This window comes from Anser brachyrhynchus (genome assembly GCF_964034855.1).
Source record: "Anser brachyrhynchus genome assembly, chromosome: 7".
NCBI lineage: Eukaryota > Metazoa > Chordata > Aves > Anseriformes > Anatidae > Anser > Anser brachyrhynchus.
The window spans coordinates 7681908-7705956 of record NC_137701.1 but is presented as its reverse complement, the minus strand read 5'-3'; the positions used below and the strand labels follow the sequence as shown (position 1 = coordinate 7705956).

Below are 24049 nucleotides of genomic sequence, written 5' to 3'. Positions count from 1 at the left end.
ATTCATAACTTTACAGTAAGAATACTTTTATTGATTTTTTTCTTTGTGCTTTTTGCTCTTCTAAGAAATACGTAAAACTTCAAATGAGGGTGCCAGCATCTTGAGTTGTTTAGGTAAGCAAACATTTAAACATGGTTTATTTTCAGCAGTAACTGCTAGTTTGTCACTTTACCCAGAACAGGGAAACATCATTAGCGTCTTTTTTCTTCTCAGTAATCTCACGAGGATGTTTCAGCCATGCCAACATGAAGAGCCTTGAATTCCAACATCTTTAAGATATTTATTAGTATCTTTAATGATGCATAAAAAGTACTTGATGTATATTTCTGATTTTGGTTTAAACACCCTCAAATCTTGGTGGGACACATCCCTGCAATTTAACTTTTGTATTAATTCTGTAGCATTAGGTGTGTCAAAGCAGAAGTGTGAGCCAATGAAGGGTAGATTTTGTCCCTTTTTGGTTCAAATGCAGACATTTCTTATTAAAACTAGTAACTATTTTATAACCACCACCACCAATACTGATAAAAAAGCATGTTCATTAATGCTAGTTATTATTTAAGTTTTTATTTATGGATGGCATAATGAAGACTTCAGCAGGATTGAGTTTACCAGAGGGTAAAGGGGTATTTTCTCCTCCTCTGTTAGCTCTGTCATTCATAGTATATTCATGTGTGCTCTGTGGGTGTCTAATGGAGCATTTGGGCATGCTGGGGACCTCAGAATTGGGTCTGTCCCTGGAGTATATTACCTCTAGGTAAAGACATGACAGCCATCAGTGAGCTCAGACTGGCCCATAAAAGCTGTTAAAAAGGGAATTAGAATTGTGGTTATTAATTTATAATTTAATTCCTCTTTTATCTAGTACATACAAAAAAATTTAAATTGGATGCTAGGAAACACCAAGCAATGATAGACACAAGCAAATACCCAGACGTTTTGCCTTCTGGAAAAATCAGAATGAATTCAATGAAATAGTTGGGGTGATGTAACTTTCTGACCCAGTTTGGGGCAGCATATTGCATTAAGAGCTTTGCCATCATCTTGTGTGTCTTGGCACCTGAGCTGTACATAGACACTTGAGGGTAGTGGCATTGTGTTGAGTTAGTGCTCTACACGGACCGTGGTAGAGATTTTTGAACAATTTTCTATCCTTAGAGTGGCTAGAGCACCTTTAATTTACAATGCAATACCTGCTTGGGCATTCAGCAGTCACTTAGGAGACATTGTCATCTTTCATTACTGCATTAACCTTTAGAACTGACAACAGTGTGCAGGCTTGCAATAATTGAGCAGAGGTCCACAAAAATGAATTTCTTGCCTTGTGATTGCACATATGGTCAGGTCATTCACTTGCTGGAGTGATTTTGCCAATGACATTCCTCTTTCACTAAATTTAGCTTCATTTTTTAATTAATGGTTTAGATAGTTATGTTTCTAGAGTACATATCCTAGAGCGCGAGGGAGTATAATGGAGGAAATGCCTCTGCATCCTTTGAAACTTACAGCTTACAGCTTTTCCAGCACTGCTTTTATGAGATTTAGTAGAGCATATATTTGCAACAATTCCCATTACTTTGTTTTCAGGGGAGGAACAACCATTTGGGACGTTATGCATTAAGGAATAGAAAGATTGTAATTTTATATTGCATGGTCTGTCTCCTGTGCCTCCTTGCTTGTGCCCTAACCCAAACACCCCTCCTCATGTAATAACCTAGACTTAGCTATTTTTCCTGTTTGTGGTGTGGCTTTCAGGAGTCCTAAACTCACAGCACGTAGTGGAAACTGAGCATGTGCAATATCCATAATAACAGGGCATTTCTATTGCTTGAATACATTTATTTTTAATTAGAAGTAACACCATAGGTCTGATGTGAAAGCAGAACTTGTCCTTCTAGGGATAAATTCCCGGTGAACTCCAGAGATGATGTAAAAGGAAGTGCAAAGCTGTGTAAGTGGGTCTGAACAACCTGAAGAGCTGTGTGAAAGAAGCAGTAGAGAAATAATCTTGCATACCAAGCACATTGCTTTGAACTGCATGCTGTTAGAAGTTCTTTCAAATTGGACAGATGACTTTGGATTTCTGCTTTTGAGAGCTGTTAAAATGTACAGTTATATTGTATCCCTTGATTTCTGACAAAAAATATATATACGCATTGGGTAGCTTTTCATGCTTGAATTACTATTAGCAAGTTCTAAACCAAGAGCCACGTCATACTACTCTTGCAAGGAGCTATGCAGAGTATTCACATCAAAAGTGCTGAAAGTACTAATATTAAGAGAAATTTGTGTAAAAGACTGATATCTTCCCATATCATTTCCCATTGTGCAAAGTACTTGATCAAAGCTCAATACTACTTTCTTCAGTTACGGATTATTTTTTATTATGTTACTTCAAAATTGAGAGGTTGGACAATTGCACATGGTGATTTTTGTTTTTCAAAACCTACTTGTTTGTTTGTTTATTATGGTGCTGATGAGTGTCTCAGACATTTAACAGGAAAAATCAGGCAATTTCACAACGTACTTCTCAACTGAATTAGAGTAAAGTTGGAGCTGCCAATAGGATGATTTCACCTCTATTCAAGTAAACAGTCTTAATTAAGGAAACAAACAAAAAAATACTACTAGTGTCCAGCCCAACCTCAAAAAAAAAAAAAAAAGATTTTTTTTTTCCCCACTTACTCAAGGAGAGAGATTAGTGATTTGTTTGTTTTTGCAAATACGTTAAAATCACTGATTTGGAATAACTTTCCTGAATAATTGCTTTGATGTAAACTTCCTGTGCAGGCGGTCATAATCCAGAAGAAGAATGATGTGATTAGTTTAACTTAAGAAAAAAAGTGTGTTGTTATCCTAAGACAAATGTGACTTTATGGAATTTTATTTCTAAATAATTCTCCATATTAATTATAGAGTACTGACAAGCTTAAAGAGTCTAAGCACTCTCATAACTTATTTAATGGTTTTTACAGAATTTAAGGCAGGAAGGAGCTGCAAAATCATCTATTCTGATGGAGCATGTGTCAAAGTCCCTTAAACTTGACCCTTATCCCTGTAATTTATTGCCCTTGTTTATAGCTAACCCGACCTTTTTTTAGGATGAAGATGAATCTCTACAAAGGTAGGCAGCTTTTGTGTATTCAGGAGATGGGGAAACTACAATCCCTGGAAGTCTGGATTATTGTCTCACTAGATGTAAAGTTCTCTTTGCAGCATCAAGGGAACCAATCTACGGTGCAATTCTGTAAGGGAATGAAAGCTGTCCTTTGCAACTCTCTGCCATGCCACTTAGGAAGCTGGTGTAGTGTTGACCTGTTTAAAGCTTAACTGGCTACTTTGAAAAGCCTTATGCAGATGTTGTCTGGAAATGGCACTTCAAGAAATTTTGTATGTACAGCAGATGATCGTATTCTCAATTTTTCTGTTGCTAATCCATCTGCTTTCAGTATATATATATATATATATATATATGTCGTTCCTAACTCTGTATGCTTACCTATAAGCCCTCAATTTCTAATGTTTGTTTCCCCAAGTTATTTTTGACATTTGAAAACAAAGTTTGAGGAACAGATGCAGCTTTCTCAAGCTTGTGAGCAAGCTTCTACCTTCAGCCAGTACTTCAGTTTTCTCAGTATCTATTTATTGCAATGCCTAAGGCATTATTAATGAAAGTTCAACCTCTCCCAGATGCTTTTAGCGAAGTATTACTACTGCTTCTGATTTCACTAGGTAGCTGATGATTCCGTTACTTTTGATGAATACCTTTTTTTTTAGGTCAGCTTTGCATTTTCCAATCCTCTTTGTATATCTGAATGCTACAAGTGACATGAACATGTGTGATGGTGCCGAGGATGTTGTGAAACTTCTGTTGTAAGTTAGCTATGTTTTTTTCTTTCAATTATGTATAGATTTATAAAGGATGAAAAAAGAGTTTTTGGTATTGTAAGTATCACTGTGGATCCTCAGTTGTCTCTTTTGCTGCAGGCTGCAAAAGCTACCCAGAGTGCTGAATTGTTACTGAATTTATGTATCTTCTCATAGCAGTGTCAAATTAGGAAATGATTTAGAGTAGCCATTTTACCAATAAACTCTTCTGTTTACAAATAAATAAATTCTAAGCCTTAGAAAGCCAATAGAAGCCAGAGATGGCCCATCACATTAACGTCATCTGCTACCCTAATGCTAAACAGTGCTGAACTGCTTCGTATTGATAAACATCTCGGTGGGGGCCATTGATCTGGGCAGCAGTATTTAGATAAGTGTTTGATGTGCAGGGTTTGTACCATGCTTTAACGACTGCTTACTGCTGGACTGGCTGTGTAAAAGATGAAACGTGTGATAAAACTGATTATAAATAGTTGAAAATTCCTCAGTGTGGTGGTTCTGTGGGTTGTTATTTTCAGTTTGTGACAACAGGCGTTTGTGGAAACAGAACCAAGAGATGGCAGAAGCGTAAGGGTCTAATGTAAAGCTCATGAAAGACTGTGGAAAGCTTCTGGTTCTCACTGGTGTTGAAAGCTTTGGTATGCTTTATACTGAAGGCAGAGAATAGGGAATATCTTCTAGGAATATAGGGAATATAATAGGAGGTCGGTAAGGTTTTGTTGTTTGTAGGATCTGGCATGGACAGGAAGAGCTCCTTGGAGCTGCTTGAGGTTTTCCGTCAGCAAGAGTGTACTTGAGCAATGTTCAGTAGAAAACTGTGTGTTTTTTTTTTTTTTTGGAAAGCACTGTAATACACACAGTGATTCCAGTCTTGTCAGTTACTCCTTCAAAGGCAAACATGTTTCCTATTCTTCTTGGTGTAACATATATATGTACATCATTATTTTTATATACATCCTATTTTTAATGATTTGCTTTTTTGGAGCTTTATAATCAGACGTGAGAAGTATGCTTCTAGTCAGACTGGTATCTATTTAGCAGGATTTCTTGCTTAAAGTCGCACATGTTATTTCTATCTACTGTTTAGAAAAAGCACATATACAGGCAAGTTGCCAGTGGGGTGAGAATTTACAAAGGAATTTTCTAATTTGGCAGACTTAGAGTCAGAGTAGGTTGGTACCTACACGCTGGTTTAGTGGTTCTTACTGAGAATCAATTAAAATATCAGTATCTAAACTATGTGTTAGTATAAGGTGCTAGATACAACCAGTACAGCTTTGATGTTTTACTATAATTAGATTTGTTTAAACGTAAGAATGATATTTTGTTATTCAGAGTAGTTGAAGAATTTCCACCTTGAGTAACCATTAACTAATTGGCGGATTGGGAATATTTTGAAAACATTTTTCTGCTTTGTAATGGAATCGTGCTATGAGGTTTTCTGTAATTATCCTCCACACTGTCCAGCTATAAATGCACACCAGGGTATTTCTTTGTGTTGAATCCAGTACCTGTCCCAGTTCAACTATCACCAGACACTGGTGCAGTTCATACATTTTCCTGTACATACATGCAACAAACAAGTAACAATTGTTATGGGCAAACCTTTTTTATTTTTCTGTGGCAATAAGCAAGTTTATTTCTGGTCTTTAATATAAATATAAGACCTATTTTATCATTTGACAAAGAATAAATCATGAAAATACTCTATGGCATTAGTTACCTAAAAATACCTGCCCATGGTCCAGGGGTTCTGTTTAGGATAGTGATGATGTATGTTACATTTTTTCACTTGTTGGGGATTTCTGAAAAAAAGGACTTATTTATGAAAGTCTGTCAATTATATTGATCATTGTGACTTGTGAATTTTAAGAGGAATGGGGTCACATTCTTTACAAGTCATACTGAGAGGGTGGTATTCATCTCCTTTACTTTCAGCTGTCTGAAAGTTGTGTCATTAGCTTCAGATAGTTACCTGGACTTCCTTTGTGCTTAAGGAAGAAAATGAGGCTTTTCAGGAGGTTTTCTCAGTCTGCCTATTGAGTTGATCTACTGAACAAAATGTTGCCTGGTGTGCATCAGCCTCGACTGACTTGAGAGTGCCTAGGTAATAGGTTTGCCTATACCTAACCTGATATGAGCAGTGTTGCTTGATGGATCTTACTCTGCAGTGTCTGTGTGAGTTTCACACTATCAATTTTGTAATTGTCTGCATTTAGTGGAATAATCTACTTATTCTAGTTTAGCTAAAATGAGGAAAAAAAAATATATCCCTGTCATTTCAAACCAGAATTACAGTTCTGAAGTTGATGGGCAATGTACCCAACCACAGCAATGAAAGTTTGCTGAAGTGAAAGTAGAACTTGCTGCAAATATTTCCGACTCCATAAAATATTTTCAGGTATTCACTAAAATTCAGAACTTCTGATGTGGGGAAAAGAAAAATAACAAAACTAAGAATGGTAGAAAGCAGTAGGAATAAAACCAAGTTTAGATCCAGATTATACTTGCAATTATCTCCATAAATTGGTGAAAAAGGGTCTTAACTTTCATACTAGATGAAGAATCCAAACTTGTAAGGAATACTGTTTGAGAGGAAACTGTGTACATCTAGTTTGATAGAACAAGAACTGGGTAAGAATAACTAATGCTGAGAACTTGTGCTGGCTCCTGCAGATCTGGGCAGCTGTACTTCACAAATACTGATTCGAGGAGAATAATCCCTTATCTCAACCTCCTGGCTGTGGCCTTGCTAATAGTTGAGTAAGTGGTCAGCCCTTGTTGCTCTTCTGTTGCAAATAATACTTTCATATCACTTCTGCAAATTGAAAAATTCAGGGACACACAAAGTATTTTCTTTCATAAGGAAAAGGGCTTCCTGGCTTCATGTTAGTTTTCAGTTCTGCTATTGCTGATCTTGGTTGCAGCTTTATTCGAAAATATCTAAATCATCCATCAAAAGCCATGCCAATTATCTAGAATTGCCTGTTGTTGACCTTCATCTCCCCTGTGGAGCATTGTAATGAACTACCAAAAAAAGCCAGCACAGTTTGAGTTGCTGTGGGTATTATTGTAATTCATAAATAGCTACCAAAATGTCTTTTTAGCTCCTCTAAATACATGCCAAATGGCAGTGATGATGAAGCTTTCCTATGCTGAAAACTATTCGTTGAGTCTTGATTTTGTTATACAGAAATCCTAATTCAGTTTATTTCCACACTCAAAATTAAGTATTACTTTTAGGCATCAAGACCATGCTCAGGTCACTCTTATGTATTTCAGATGCTTGTTTTAGTCAAGGCAGTAAACCAGCTGTCATCTGACCCTAAACCATACCCAGTGGCAGTCAAAACAAATATCAGAGCTTCAGTAGGACTGATATTTCTAATGAATAGAGACTGTCTACTTCCTGGTGGACGCATTTTCCACGTTTTTTTAAGGGTATGTTCCTTATGGATAATACTTTCTTTCCCATGATTATATTCAATAGTAATGAAAACTCTTATTATCAGACTACAGTTATTATTAGAAATCAAACCAAATATGAGTTTTTTGATCTTACTTCTCATACCATTTTTTTTTGTATTATCTGTCTCCTGGGAATTAGTGTGTAATAATCAATCCTTCAGCTGGGTTTTGGACATTAATGAAACACACTTTGCAATACATATATTCATTTTTCAGAGGCAGATGAGGTGCACAGACACTGTCTGAATTTCTCAAGAGAATGAGAGAAATAAGAATCCTTCCTGTAGCTGATGGTAAGTTTCCAACATGCTGGTTCTGGGCCTTTGGTTTAGTCAGTTATATGTTCATTTTTGAATTAAAAAGCTCTAAAAGTCCTGCACTTGCACCAAAAAGTTATGCTCTTCTTGAAACTTATCATACATAAGTATGACATAGATTCAAGCATCTCAGTGGGTAGCTTTTTAGTAAAAACGAAGTTATCAATGCTAAATGCTTTGAATTGAGACCTTTTTTTGTTCCTCCTTAATATCTTAGTCTGTACTTTGGGTACTTTTCTTTGGATGTTGTATCAGTGTCAATAAGTTCTGCTTACAGTATATCTGAAGCTCAGTTGGCTGCTATTGTTTATGAACCCATGATGATTTTTTTTTTTGCTTCAGTTAAAATACAATCAGGATGTGAATGCTTGTGAATGAGACTGCCAATTACGAATATCTTTAAGGATGAAAATTTAAATATGCTGCATATTCAGCCACATATATTTCCAATGAACAAAGTAAAGTATATTTAAACTTTGAAGCTACTAAATTATGTCTACAATAGTAAAAGTAAGCAAGAGGGAGAGTAGCTTCCCTTATTTATCAGATCATAGAGAACAAATAGCTGGCAGCAAGGAAGTTATTCTTCAGATTTAAATGTACTTATAAGAAAACAAAACAATTATATCAGATTCTTCAAACCTGATTTAAAATAGGTATTGAATGTGCTCCAGAGTTCCTTTGAGCATCACAGTGGCCAGCAGTGAACCCACGATTTTTTTTATGGAATTCTTTGGTTCTGTGCTGCCTCTTTATGAAATATTTCTTAAGTAGTGGCTTATTGATTTTCATATTAATTTGAATAATGCAGAAATGCACTCTTTTAGTGGAATATCTAAATATCAGGTGAGGCTTTTTGGGGCCTGATGAAACTTATTTTATTGAGCCAGCTCATTACTCATGTCTTGGTTGTTCCTAAAAATAATGTTATACTATTTGACAAAAACTTATCACAGATGTAAACATACTCTATGGCTTGTAATCTAGAATATTTTAAGATACCTTCTCACATATCTCTAATAGAAGGCCTTTCAGTTTTTAATAAACAAAAGATAAAGGGATCAAGTAGATACCAAATTTCAAGTATGTGGGATCAGAGCGTAAATGTCTTTACTCACTAGTTTTGCTAGGACTGCAATCAGAACAGCATAATCTAATATCAAAAAGGCTTGTGGTTTAAAAGACTAGTTAAAAATCTAAAACTGTTGTAGGACATACAAAAACCTCAACTAGAAATCATCTTATATAAATAAATCACTTCCTGTCTTTTGTCATAACAATCATTCCTTCTTGTAAGTGTGACTTACTCTAACAAAGGATGTGCCTGCTGTGTGAAATTGCATAAATTTGCAAAGCTGAGCATCTCAATTGGAATGGGAGGTTGTCCTTCAGTAATTTATACAAATGATACACTCTATCATTTGATTACTCATTTAATATGCTTTTTTGATCTGCCAAAGCTGATCAGATATTCACGTGGTGGTACCAGTCTTTCAGTAATGAATGCATTTTCATGTCTGTGAAGTAGTAATCATGGGGACCTGTCTTTTAATAACTGGTAATTAATATAAGTACATATTCAGTCTTGGCTTTCATCATAATCATTATTTGACACTTGGCATAGAAGAAAATACCATGTGGAATATATTGGATTTTGTGAACTTGAAATGGCTCAGGACTGGGAGATGCCCAAACAGATGTCGACATGAATTATGTCAACAAAACAAAGGTCACTAGTAAATTGTCTCTTTAATATCTTTCTCTTTAATATCTGAATAGTTGTCCTCATGTCTTGATTGCTCTACAATTTTATACTTGTATCTTGAAGTACATTTAGCTTTCAAGTCTTAACCATGCAAGCAAAAAAAAAAAAAAAAAAAAATTGAACCAAAAAGGTGAGGCAGATGAAAGGAAGATGAAAAGAGGAAGCTTGCTCCTTTCTTTGAAAATTCAGGTTGTTCTGGGGACTGACCACGAGTCCTGACAAGTACGCAAGTGAGCTTAACCAACAAACTCTGGCCTTGAGTAGCCCACAGTTACTTCAGTTTTATCTTAGTCTAAAACCACAGTACAACCACTTGAAACCAACAAAAAGGAGAGAAACATGTCATATGGGAGGAGAAGCTCATCTATGAGAGTGAATTGAGTGCTGTAAGCAAGTCTCCTGTGTTTTTTTATCAACGCTGTTTAAGCAAGCTCTGATTTGTCTCAGAATCCCATTGCAGTTCCGTACAATTGCTCCTATCCTCTTAATTTTTGGAACTGACTCTGTTCCTGGCATGTTAGCGACTTGTTAAGGCCATGAATATACAAACAGGAGTGGTTAGAAACATGAGAGAATTGGAGTTCAAGCTAAAATTTTCTGCTTGTGTTTTTATAATCTGGAAAGCAAGTGAAGACCTTGCTGTACTTTCCCTAGATATGGTATAAACAGTAGTGCGTTTGTTTCCAGTAGTATCTGTAATGTAATAGAACTTGTAGAAACATGTAGCAAGTCCTTTCCATTTCTGATGATTTTGCAAACAAACATTGAGGTTGTAAAGTTTCGCTGGCCATATGTTTTTCTGTTTGTTTTTTTTCTGATGTGTATCACCCATGTAACAGTAAAAACATTGTCACTGCAGAACATGATTCAGTTATCAAACACATACAGAGGTGCAAAACAATTTAAGACTCAATGTCAAAGTTTTTAGAAATTCTCAAACTATCAGTTTTGAGTTGTCTTTTATCTCCAACTGCAAATGCTACCTGACTCATCTCCAAGAGTGCCTCCTGTGGCTGTTTGACATTCTGCTGCATTTGTACTTTACGCAAAAAAGACTTGTAGAGCCATGATGCTTATGGAACGATTTTTCAGTTCTGTGCTGCCCACTGCAAGCACACATTCTGTAGGCTCCCTTTCCAGCTCAGTAGGATGGCAGCATGAAATTATGTAGTTATTCTAATTATTCCCCTTTGATAACAGGCCATCTTGGCTGATATATGGCTGTGTAGCTGATGGCAGTCACTTGAAGGAATGCTCATACTAAAGACATGTTTTAATTAATAATCAACCACTTCACGTTGTCACCTCCATTAAGTGCTAGCTCTGCCTAGTGACAGTGTTGGAGCCATGTGTCGTGTGCCAGGGATGTGCTTGGAGCTGTGTGATGCCAGCAGCATTGGTACCCTGAGAGGTGCTCAGCTCCTCAGCAGGGATACCCCCAACACAGCAGGTGAGTACCATTTGTAAGTGCTGCTGGTCAGTGGCCGACTCTTGGGAGACTCAGTAACTGCAGGTCTGGGGGGAAAAACAAACTACAATTACTATTTCAGGTGTTAATTTCTTGACTTTTAACACTGCAGTTCTTTGCTGATTCAACAAGTTCTTAGTTGTTCCTACCTGGTAAATAGCACTGTTACTATTTCAGAATTGTATTTCCCTAGGTTGAAATAACACCTTGTATATACGCAGCACCTCAATGTCAGTTAACATGGGTGATGTTGGTGTGCTTATTTGCCAGACACCTTCCATTAATGCAGTTGTATATTAACAAATCCATCATAGTTGTATACTTGGTGACATATTAGGGAGCAATTTTTCAGCTTCTCCAATGAACTAGGTTGAAAGACTGTTTATTCAAAACTTTGTAACCTTGATTTTATACTGCACATGTAAGTTAAAGACTTAAAGAGAAAATCAAAAATAGCTACAGCCCTGTAAGATTTGTATACAGTGACCCTGACTTTCAGGACAGCACGTATGCATCAGAGGGATGTATTCATGAGAAGAATCATCCAAGTTATGTAAATATGGCTCCCATCAGGAATATTTACCATAGATATCTCACATAGGACAATATTCCATAAGTTCTCCAGAGAGAAGCTTCTGTATGAACCACTGATATATAAGGAAAAAAAACCCACAATGTTCAGAGTATTTATGGAAGTTCCCTGTAGAGTGTTTTCCATGGGCTGCAGATATTTCCAATATTTTATAATAATCCATCCTAACGTGACTTGATTCACTTATTTTACATTGAACAAATTAAAATGTTTATAGAAGTCCCCTTGGCACACTGTTGTTAAACTCTTGCATTTTTTGTGGTATGTATTATCAGGCATAAACAAACATGGCAACTATTTGCCAGACGATCATTTTATGATTTTACACTATGCAATGTTTTAAACTCGGAGAAGCAAATTAATTTGCATATATCCCTGGTGCATTATAAAGGATTAGCTAAAGCTATTTCTGTGTAATATAATTCTTTTTAGCTCATTTTCGTTTAGGGGTAAATCCAGGCTAAATTTGATGAATAAATTGTTCCCTGCAAATAACTTGCTCAAGCCTAGCTGTGCAGACTATTAAAGACTTTTCAACAGAAAACTCATTTTCTTAAGGCACCCAACATAATATCTCAAGACTTTCTCTATTCACTTTGTGTATCTTTAATCCCCAAGGAAATTTGTGAAAACTTGGTTATTCATACTTTATCTTCTCAGAAGTAAGGTGGAAGAGGCCAAACCCTGTACTCACCTCCATGTATCTTTGTTGTGAGTTGGCTATGACTATTCAACTGAGACATCTGGCAGTTGCTTATCTTGGAAATTCCTCTGTGGTTAACAGGCATAGGGTCACTGTCCTCTGGTGATTCCCAGCTGTGTCCGCTTCACTCCTCGGTGTGAAGAACTGACACTTAGGTGCTTAACTAATTTCTCCGGGCTTCCTTCTGTCAATTAGTTTGGGAGGAGGTTGACACTTTATGTCCCAGGCCTGCTGTGTCCATCTGTATCACTAAGTATGGGTGATCTCTGGAAAGATGCCCTCCTCAAATGGTCTGGTTAGAAGAACCTAGGGTTCTTCTGGAGCCCTTCACCGGAAACTTTTCCTCTCTGGATGGATTTGCTTTGGTAACGCTGTGCAAGAGGAGAATAGCATGCATCGTGGCTGGGAGTGCAGCTATGTGCTCCAACCAGAGGCTGGACTTGTCGGGTGTGGGATGGACTGTGGTCACAGCCTGTAGTGCCATCTGCACTAGTGAAAAGGGTGGGCAGGCTGCTTTCAGGTGTGTTCAGGCAAGTCTAACATCGGACTCGAACACTGTATTCAGAAAAAATAATTCTGTTGCTGAGAAGGTAGTCTTTCTTATTGAAGTCATCTGCCTTTAATCAATGGTGTGATTATGGCAAGTGGTAGGTCAGTAACCTTTTTGGTTTTCTCACACTACGAAGTATCACATACTTTATATGCTTTGCAATTTCGGTACTAATTCATAATTGGGTTATGATTTCATTTCCATTCTCTTGAATGCACAGAGTACCTGGTTTGAAAATTATAGGATGAAGCAGGTTTATCTTATCATCCTGTCAACTGATACCTATGCATTAATAAACATTGAGAGTTGATGAGTAATTGCAAAGGTGGATAACCAACAGAGCAAAGCTGCAAAACATGGGCTCCCAAGCTCCTTGGGGCAGCATCTATGGTCTCCTTGTCCTTTCCCTTGAAATAATTAAAAAGATCTGTAGAAAATAAGTTTCCAATATTTTAAATGCCTATTTTTATAATGAAAGCTAGAAGAAAAAGAAAACAACCAAAACACAGGGAAAGAAAGAAAACAACTGAAAGAGTAAGGCTTATCCTGTCAGTAGAAGTTGAAAAAGTGGTTAAGAAAAAAATGTTGGGGCTGGCAGAGCTTATAGAGGACAGCCAAAATAATCATCAGTCTTTACCCAGAGAATAACACAGTTTTATCAGAGGAGAAAACATATCAGGTGAGTTCAGTTTGCGCTGTATATTAATGAAAAGCCAGTCAGTAACTACTTTGGATTTAGGCTCTGCATGTTTCATAGGTATTCTTTCAATCATTTGGTTGCATGGTACTTGTACTCCCCTAAATTTTAAGCATAAGAAACATAAGCAAAAGTAACTTCTCAGGCAGTGCATTCATATCTTAAAATGTACTTAATAAAAGTGCATCTCTATTATGATCAATAAATACTATGAGGGAGCTAATATTGTATGTTAGCGGTGGTTGTTTCCTCCTTGATTGTCATTTATTTTAGATTTCAACATCTCTGTTCAGTGTTCTTAAATACTTTAATGTGTTTAATATAGAGAAAAATTCCATCTTAGAGCTGGGAGAATTTTCTTTTTCATACTTTCCCAGTGGAAAATCAAGTTAATTAAATTTTACTTTTCCAAGAAAGAAGAGGGATTTAATTAAAAGTACTTTTTATAACTGCAGTGAAATTTTTTGATTGTCCAATGAAAACAAAACTTTTATATGTGAATTAAGATGGATTTCATCGTTTTACCTCCAAACAGTGATATGTTGCGCCTCTGAAGGTGCTGCCAGTATTTCCCAGTAAAGCCTGTGACTCTGCACCTTGAGTGGCCTGCATCTTCTCTCTGGCGTAATATCGACCAGAGCAAAGCTCCTTGTTGCAGCCCTGCCGCAGAGCGTCACAGAGTTCCCAGGGACACCAATGCTCTGACTTCGCCAGTTCCAGCTTGTATGACAATCAATATTGCTGGAAACGCATTAGGAATGTCTGAGTGAGTGTTAGTCAGCAGACAAAGCTTCAGAGAGCATTAAAGGCTGGGAGCAGTGGTTTTGGCTGGCAGATCTGAAATTGAGCCTCCCCCAAAATGCATTGCCTCGGGAGAAAGGCAGAGGACTGAACAAGAGTATAGAGTGTCAGGGTGTTTGGAGGGAAATAGTTTATTCATGTGAATTCTCCTTTCCTTGGGCAGCTCTACTGCTCTCTAGGGAAAACTGTTTTATTGCTGGTTGACATTTTACTTGAATAAATTGAGAACCAGACTACATGAACTTGTTCTTTGGCTGGTTTGGGAGGCTGCAAACACATTGCATTAGACTGTGTCTCTCTAGAATTAATCCCAGGGAAAACCGCTAAGTTTTATCACCTGCTTGCTAAAAATCAGTCACATGAAGCTTATGCTAGGCTGAGTCCCCTGTATTTTTACGTTTTTTTCTGTATTTGCTCACCTCCTAGGTATGCTTCATCAAATTCTTGTGACATCCAAATCACTATCGTAATCACCTACTGCTTTCCCAGTAAGTTGACCAAAATGTTTGTTCCACTGTGTGCCTCTCAAGCACGATACTTTATTTCTTCACCACATATTTTTTCCTTTATCAGTCTCCAGCAGTTATTGATATCAGTGTTCTTTCTAACTTGTCTTTAATCTTTTATGCCTTTTTTGTTTCCTAGAAATATTTCAGCACTTTACACTGTCATGAGATAGAATAAAATAAGAACAGAACTAATGCTTTCTCTGCTCACACCCTCTCCCTGCTTCTTCTGACAAATGTGGAACATCTCTGAGCTGGGTGATACTGGTGCTGTGAAGCAGTGGTGATAATGAAGCTCTCAAGAATAGGTTTAGCTCTTAGCAATGCCTTTGCTAAGAGCTCCTTGCATGAGTTACTATCGGTTCTTCCAGAATTCCCTCAACTCCTTCTTTAAAAGGTGAGAAGCTGTCCCAAATACATGAATGTGTAGATGCTCAGTGAGAGGTCTGGTTGCTGCTTTAACTTGCTGTTATGTACACACTATGTTGCTAAAATTCTTTGACTTTGTGTTAAATTGCATGTTTCTTGAGGAAAGGCTATATGACACGCGATGTAGCCAGCCCATACTTCTGAAATAGCTCGCCTTTCAGCTGATCGAATATGATAGAGTGAGCAAGGAGCTGATTGATAGAAATGGATTAAGAAAAGGAGTACTTGTCTCAGAGCAAGGAAAAGAAACCTCGGTGTAGCTTAAATACTTCTTTTTCCTTAAAACTGAGGTAATCCCTGAGTAAAGTGGGTTTTGAATTTTAGCTGTTGTGTGTATGTTCAAGACTATCATGTACAAAAAACCATAAGACATACATGGCAAAACATGAAATAACTGAAGTAGAATAATGTTTCATTTCACTTGCCACAGGTGAGCTTTATAATAGACATTTTTCAGTGCTGTGTTTTGAATCTACTCGTTGCACTGAAGGAACATGAGGTTTCCTTTTTCAGTTTTAAATAGAATGTGCGTCCATTGGCCATGTATCTCTCAAAACAAGGAAATGTAACCCAGACCACAGTTTGGCTGGCGAACTACAGGATTCATTTCTGTGTGTGCCATTTGCAAGGAGAATCTGGGTACTGTGATGCCTTCGTGTCCGGACTTAGTCCATTGAAATCACAGATGAAATAAGGAAAAGATTCACAATTGGGCACTGTCTTACAGAAACTGCGTGGTGCATCTCTGAAGATCACCCATAAAACTGATAGTTCTTTCTTCTCCCACTTTATTGATATTTTTAGTAGTAAATTTGAATCTTTATTCTTTGATTTGACACCGTTTTAAGATTACTTAAACATTTTTTTTTCTTTAACTGTGAAATTCATTATTTTTAACTGCATATTGACATTTTTCATGTTTGGAGAAATGTGTTCTTGAATAGCTGCCAATAAAACTTTTCTCGTAGATGCCATTCCTGTCATCAGTTATTGTTCCCTTGTCACCCCAGACACAAAAATAACTGTAGTTATCCCATCACCATTTGTGCTGGGGGTTTTGACCTACTTAACAGAATGTATTTCCTTCAAGATATTCTGGATTCGTGCAGGGTTTCTCTCCCTCTGCTTTTTATTTTTTCCAGGCTATATATATGGCTAGGGAGTTTGTGACCTGTCTTACTTTGGTGGAGCTTCATTATTTTTTCTATTCTATTGATTTCATAATTTCAGAACCAATTTAACTTACATTTTTTGTTTATTGGATGGGAGAAACAAACTTAATGGATTCAGTGTTCAGACAGTATTTGTTGTTTTACATCAAAGGTGTCTCCAGTTGACTCCTGTATAACTGCATGCCTACACAAGATTAAGTTTTATTGTTCCTCTAGTTTTGTAACTCTGTTTTTCTTACTTTCTAGCATATAATTGAATATCTACAAGATCAGTTGAAACATGTCTAATATGAAAAAAAAAGCCATAAATAGTCTTTCTCTTCTGATTTTCATCACTTTCACAAATGATCCTGGATGTCAGTTAGGTTCTTCAAAGCAGGTCTGACCACTGGTAAAGAAAGAAAGCTTTCTATTGCAGGAACTAGATATTAAAGTCCTGGTAACTGCAAATGTGAATGAGCAGCCATTACAGAACTGTGAAATTGGTAATGTCAGACCTAATGGAAGCATTTGCATGTTTGTAAAGAAATGCTTTGAAATACCATCTATACTTGGATAAAGGCATGTTTGACTTGGGGAGTAACAGGAGCTAGAGACTTCGAGTCTCAGAAGGGCAGAAGCCACCAAGCTGTACGGACACTGTAAGGCTGCCTGAATGCCTATGGGAATGCTTTTTCTCCCTTTTCTCCCTGTTCTTGAACTGTGTGCCTGTGATGGAGAATGCACTCTGCGTTACGCTGTTCAGTTCCTGCCCTTGGGTGCCTGGCAGCAACGTAGCGTCAGGAGTTCATAGGAGACCTGGGGGCAGAAGGGATGACAGGAGGTCATCTGCAATGCTAGTGTAGTCGAGCGTATTTAAAACCATCTCATACTGCTGCTTCTTATCTCTTTTTAGATCACAAATACTTTGAATTCAAGGTTTTGCCCTTGCTGCGTATATCTGAGCTTTCTGAATCTCAGGTGTGGATATAATATACATGATAAATAATGATGGGATACAGCATTTGTGTGCTTCCAGCTATGCTGTTTTCCCAAAGACATCTGAAGAATCAGATCTTAAATTCTCACCTGAATCTCTGATGCCTGAAAGAGTCATCTCTTCTTTAGTGTCTCCTGATGAAACATTCTCTGAAGCATCATGTATTTGGGTCAGAAGAAGCCCAAGTCTGAAGCTTTTAAGCTTCTTATACGAAAAGAAGATTGAAGGAAGCAAAAATGATGGAAATAAAGTAAAAGTAATACTGTTGCTCATATGAAAGTGCCAAATTGTCCAGTTCTTAAGATACAGCAAATACCTAACGTGAACATACTTGTTCTCTTGCCTGGTTCAGTGATAATACTCTTTTTATTTTTTTTTTCTTCTAACTGTGGGTTTGGGGAAATTTCTGTTCATCATTTTTAAACAAAATTCTCTATATTCAAAAGTCTCAGCTTTGTCACTGCCATAGTCACTGTCAATCCTGTCAGCGTGTTGGTAGCGCTGTAGAGATGAGCCCACCGGTGCTTTATGTTACATGTGCCCTGTACCACCGCAAAGGACTGAACCTTGAACTCTTTGCAAACAGCGTGCATGTTTTCTTGGAGTTAAGGCTTGAATACGACTGATATTTCTGCTGTGTGTAGTGGAGAGAGGTGTGACTTGTAAGCTGTAAGGCCAGTTCTGCTTCGGTTTTAGTTATTTTCTTTTATTGAAAGTACCAGACTAACCGTCCCTGAAATCAGTGTTTAGATTTGTCCTCTGATTGTAAAGATCCCATACTCGTCCTTGCCTGTCTTCATGCAGCCTTAATAACAAAATGAATTTAAATATTTTCATTTCCACATAATTTCTTCATCGTGTTTTTCACTAGAGGGAAAAACAGTTTGATAAATTGCTTTGATTTCAAGATGAGCTTAATGGTACAGCCCTGTGAGGATCAGCACTGGAGGACTCCAGGATCCAGAGACTTTCTACTTCAGTGCCCAAGACCCACTCTCAGATCAGCGGAGGTTAGCTATCAGCAAGCTTCTGTATTGAAAAATATTTCGAAGTGTAAACACTTTATTCTTGAAGACGGTCATTTCAGTCACAGGTTTCATGGTTAAACTTTACTTTGTGTTATTACTTTTTTGTCTGTCAACTTAAAACAAAAGAAAATCAACATTATTTAATCAGTAGCTCATTTCACTCCCTTGTATATTTGTATGAGTTTTAGCTTATTTTCAGTTCAAGAGGTCTATATAGTCTGGTAAGTTTTAAATTTTACAAAGAACATTTTCTCAAACTAAACCTGAGGTTTTTCTGAACTAAAAACAAGCAAACCAACACCAAGATTTTTAAGACCTAAATCATATTATTTCTTCATGGAAGACTTGTAAAATTGCTGGAGGGCTCTCAATTGCATAGCAGAGTAGTAATTTCAGTATTTATATAATTCTGAACAAGTTTTCAACAATGTGTAAATGACCTGAGTTGTTATTAATTTCATCAAGCACTAACATCAGAAACCTTTTCATGTTCTTCACCCTGCAAAGCCTGCTTCATTAGCTGAGCTTTTCCTTTCAAATGAAACAGTTATAAAACAGTTAATGCTGTAAGAGTGCTGAAACTTTAAATTGTTTTGAATTCTGGACTCAAAGGCTGATGGCTACCTGTTGCCATACCTTAGTGTATGATGGAAGGAGCTTTACAGAGAAGAAAATACAGAATTTCCACTGAGCTTAACGGTAGGGGTAAGAAAACTCAGCCAGAGCTGAAATACAGCTGTATCTGATTTCAAGGTCAGGAGAGATGGAGTCAGTTACTAATTAGTTCAACAGCAAGAAGTCATCCAGGACTTGACCAAGGAAACTAAGCAAAGAGGTCTCTGGGGAGCTTTCTGGCAGTAGTTTTCTATGTAGGTGTTCAAGGACCAGTCCTACTCTAATTCAGTGACTTTATTCAAATGGAAACCCTTCATAAATTTCATCAGTACCTCTTATGCTGCTGAATTTTAGGCTCTTGTCTAATGCTTTTTTTTTTACATGATGCCATACAGTTTCTAATTCATGAATTTTAATCCATCCATCTGAAAAACTTTAATTGCTCCAGTATCTAAAACTTTATGAAAACATTATTTTTTCTGTGTAAATTACTTTGAATTCAGATGTGGCCTAATTTCAGGGGAGGCTTCCTTTTTGCTTCTGTCAAGGAATAACAATAACGGCAATGTTGCTGCCTCTTTAATATAATGAGGGCAGAATTTTCTAGATTCCCTGGAGTCTTCGGCCCGGATCTAGTTACTGGAGGAGGAAGATGCCCTGTGGCGCTCACCAAGACACCAGGCCCTTGTGCAGGCTCAGTGCTATGAGCTGCAGTGCTTGAAAGCTGCTCCGAAGGGGTGGCAGCTCCGCTAAACAAAGAACGGGTGTTTGCAGGTCTAAAAAATGAAAGATCTGCCAACCTGTCAATGCCTGTGAATGCTGCTTGTTAGAGGTGCCTGAGAGGAGGAGAAGGAGGGCAGGTGGAGAAGGAGCCTTTGACAAAGAAAATGTTAATTCAGCTCTTTCTGAGTCACGTCAACTTTGATTTCTTCTTTATCTTTGTCTGCATTTCTAAATTATCTGTCACAACTGCACAAGTGGTTTGAATGAATGAAGGCTTTGCCTAATGAAATAGTGAAAGGCTAAAATGCAGGTATAATTGGGTTATCCAAGCAATATGAGAATATGAAAATAACATGCAAGCGATTGCTGTGACCTATTGAACCAAAATTTAGCTTGCTAGTTGTCTTACTGGCCTTACTGCTTTGAGTAAAATTGGCATTGCCTTGCATATCTACAAGATGGCACAAGTAGTTTTATCCTCCTTGTAAGATTATGATCATCAATTAATATTTGTAATGCACATCGAGATCTTTAATAAGCGCAAGAAGTCAATTAATAGCCCCTTATTTTTTTTTTAATTTTAAGAAGAAATATTAGGAATCTTTTTATAGTGACATCCCTCCATCTTTCACTGCGTCCCTTCACGGTAGGGTGGTTCTGATGCTGGCCCAGAGGCCATTACTTCACTGCTCAAGTACTAAGTTTTAATATGTGATGATATCAATGTCTCTGGATCAATTTTCAAAGCAGTCATATTAATATTTTAATTAATCTCTTGTGATAAAGTATTTTAGTGAGAAAATTCAGTGCTTTGTGTCTGTGGGAGTGGGGTGCAAAAGAGGAAGGGCCTAATTATTCAGCCCTACAATTAGGGGCCAGATTCTGACTTCTTACTGAATGGGTACTCATAGTGACTCAAGTGAGATGCTTCATAGAGTGAGGTTCTATTCTGAATCATTTCATATACATAAATATGGCAGAACCTGGATGAAATAATTTTACCTTTATCAAAATAGTTTGGATTTAAAGTGCTGAAAGATGCGCTGGAGTTCTTTTCTGACTGAAATATAATAAATTAATAAATTGTGGTTTTAATGACTGCAAGATAATTATTCCTTGATTACATAGCGTAACTGAGATCAGAAATGTGTTTTCTTCCCCAGTGATAAAAGCAAACCTTAGAAGTTTTTTTATTCTCTGGTGGGTCAAGGGAGAATATTTCAACCAAATTGATGCAAAAGATACTTCCTACTGGGTAAATTATTTAAATTCAAATGTGCAACTTAATTTAAGATGGATCCTGTTGCACTAGGTAAATATATGAAACCAATATACAAATCATTAGTTTTTTTGCTTTCCCTTATTTTAGCTGGGTTTAAGAGGTGTTCATGCTGTTGATCACCATGTCTTATGTAGGATCAGGATTATATGTATTTGTATTAGATTCTGCACTGACATACATGATAGGAGGGAGACAGATGTTTGCATTGTGAGAGTGTAGAGGGTGGCTCCTTCTCTCAGGTCTTCTGTTACTCGGCAGGAATTTCAGTAAAGTCAAGGACATAGCTACAAACCTATGTTATTTCTCCCAAAGGTCTGAATTTACACCTCTGAGACCAAGCAGCACCTGCCAAGCACTTCTCAGAGTAAGAAATTCATTCTGCTTGGGTTCTGAATGAAAAGCACACCGTGACCTTCTCTGCCAATGTGCTAACTAGGCTGTTCTGTCCTGGCTGTCCTATTGCATGGTACAGTGTTGGGTGCTTCTCGTGTAGTCAGTTCTGATGCAAAATGCACATAAGCATTTCTTCTTCATGCTTAAATTTCTCTGTTTAATGGATGCAAAGTAGCTTGGGTTATTCTAAGGCTACTCAGGGGGTAGAATAGCTTTCTTTGCTGTGCTCTCTGCATTTTCCTGTACAGGGTTTCTGCCTGGTAGGGGAACCAGCAAATCACTTTCCATGTGAGCCATTTCCAGTGCAATTTTTGCAGTGTGGTCAGTGTAGCTGATGAGCTGTCCCCACAGATCGGATGGTATCTCTTGTGTCTTCCTCTCTGCCTGCATGCCACCTTGTTTCCATAAACTGCTAATAGGGCCATTTTCTTGTAAATGTTACTGTTCAGTTGCTCTGTCCTTGAAATATACTTCAAATCCCGTGAAGCACACAGCATAACCTTTTCCATTTTCTAGCAACGAACACAAATAGTCAGAAACTGCTGAATGAGTGAAATTATATTACATCCCTCGTACCTTATCTGTGCCTTCAGGCAGCAAGACTCCTACGGACCCAGCATCTCAGCTTCACGCGATGCACTTAAACACCTCAGTCAAACTCCGACCTCTGTCATGTGCATAAGGCTATTGGGCTGCCTGTGTGTCTACAGAATTAATTATGCCAACCAGAGACAGGCTATTGAGATAAGTTTGTTTTATGTAAAGGATTACCAACTTATATCTGAAGAGATAGTTTTTTATTCATAATTAAGTAGTTTTACTTCTGATGACAGAAATGTGTCTCTAAATGTGTAATTAATTGGAAAAAAATCAATTACAGTTAAATTCAAGATTAAAATAAATTACATTGATTTCCTTTCAGAAAGCCAACATATAGTACTGAATGCATCTCTGTGAGCTGCAGATTTAGACGTCTGACTTGATCATTGGCCCAGAAATTAAGATCCTTTTGATATTTAAAAGAGGAAAATAGAAAAAAAACCTTTCATTGCATACTGTGGAAAGGCTTTTCATTTTCTGGCCTGAGGAATACAAAGGGAAGCTTCTAAATCCAGCTTCAGCAGCACAGGATAACTTCTGCTGTGTTCAGGGAGGATGCCAAGGGCTGAGCAAAGCAGTCCTACCTGCTTCAGAGTCCCATTTTGAGCATTCAACGTCAAAGGAATTATAATATTTGATTTGCAGTCTAGCTGCCTTATGTTTTCTTTGCCCTACTTTAGAATTTTCTTAAATATTTTCTTAAATATTTGGTTGGAGAAATCACGTTCATAGCATAGGTCTGGGCACAGACTTCGTATTCAGGCCTGATATTCTTTGTCTATGCCAGAGCAATTAGAGTAAGTGAAGTGACGGTGCAGAGACCAAATCATCAACAGTAAAACATTGGAAGTCTTTAACTTTTTAATGCCTGCAAATTGGAACCAAGACAAACAAACCTTTTGGGCCTTAGTCATTCATTGGCAGTTTCATATTACTTTACATCTTTAATACTATTTTTTAGAGTAATCAGGAGGCAATAACACTTGGACGTTATTGGCAGAAGAGAGTGCAATCCTATTTCTGATTTGAATTGGGGAAAAAAAGTAACAGCTCTTTTCAAAACTATTCCATTGTAAGTTATGATAGATAACTATCACGCATGGTATTGATTGAATGCATATTTGAATAGCTAGTAAAGTATTGATTCTGCTGTTTTTTACTTCTTAACTTTGTGTAGCCCTCTGTATAAATGCTTTTGTGACAAATGTGTGGGGAAGGCAGAGGTGTTAGTCTTAACGGTTCTTCTGTTGAGTCATACGGATCCCCAGAGACTCCTTATGTCTATAAAGATATAAGACTCTTTACCTTTTCTTAAATAGACTGCTACATTGGTTATATATATGTGTCTAACCTAAAAGGGAAAGAAAACAATTTCAAATAGTTCTTTTTTCTATATACTTTTTCTCAAAGCAGAAGTCAACTCTCACTTAACGTTGCATCAAAATGACATACCTGCTTTGTAAGTAGAAAAATTGCAATTTCTGAGTGTAATTCAAAGCCGCCAAACATGTGCAAGGAACGATTCTAATGCCAGTTTGTGTGGGGATTATCTTTTCCAAGATTATTCTTGCTTTAAAACAATCATTTAAGCTTCACATAATTTTCTTGGTCCTTATTTGCTCATGCATGAAGAAGTAATCTCCATCCTGTTGACCTTCTTCAGAGCAGAGAGAAAAAGCACCTAGCTTGCTTGATGTAAATGTTGATACCCAGACTTTCAGCTTTCAGGATATAAGCTATCAGAAAATGCTTATGACACTGCAAGTGCTGCTTCTGATGTACAGAGACGCCACATATCTGCTTCTCCCCACACAGCTCTCTTTTCAAGGATGATTTTCTCTCAGCTGGTGGAAACGGAGCAGTTGGTAGCTGCTCTTTAGCTGGGAAATAGCCAGGTTGTTACTGATGTTAGAAAGCTGAGTTGGAGCTTCTGTTACCCTTCTGCTCCTCAGTAGCAAAGGGTCTGGCAACGCTGATTAGCAAATGTTGATATAAACTAATTTTCCAAATTACTAACTTATTCTATGGTTTGCAGTATGCATTTATTTCCTATGTTTATAATAGCAATGCTAA

The 24049-nt window shown here is 37.3% G+C and overlaps 1 protein-coding gene across 6 annotated transcripts in view; it reads left to right on the top strand.

The window, feature by feature from the left end:
* Positions 1-24049, top strand: part of ZNF804A (zinc finger protein 804A) — a 420932-nt gene that overhangs the window by 81626 nt on the left and 315257 nt on the right. The window contains exon 1 of one of the 6 annotated variants that reach the window (XM_080598900.1): positions 7599-7649. The exons of the other annotated variants lie outside the window; for them this stretch is intronic. The gene's annotated coding sequence lies outside the window, so the exon portion shown is untranslated. Of the gene's footprint in view, positions 1-7598; positions 7650-24049 lie in introns of those variants that run through there. 6 annotated transcript variants of the gene reach the window in all.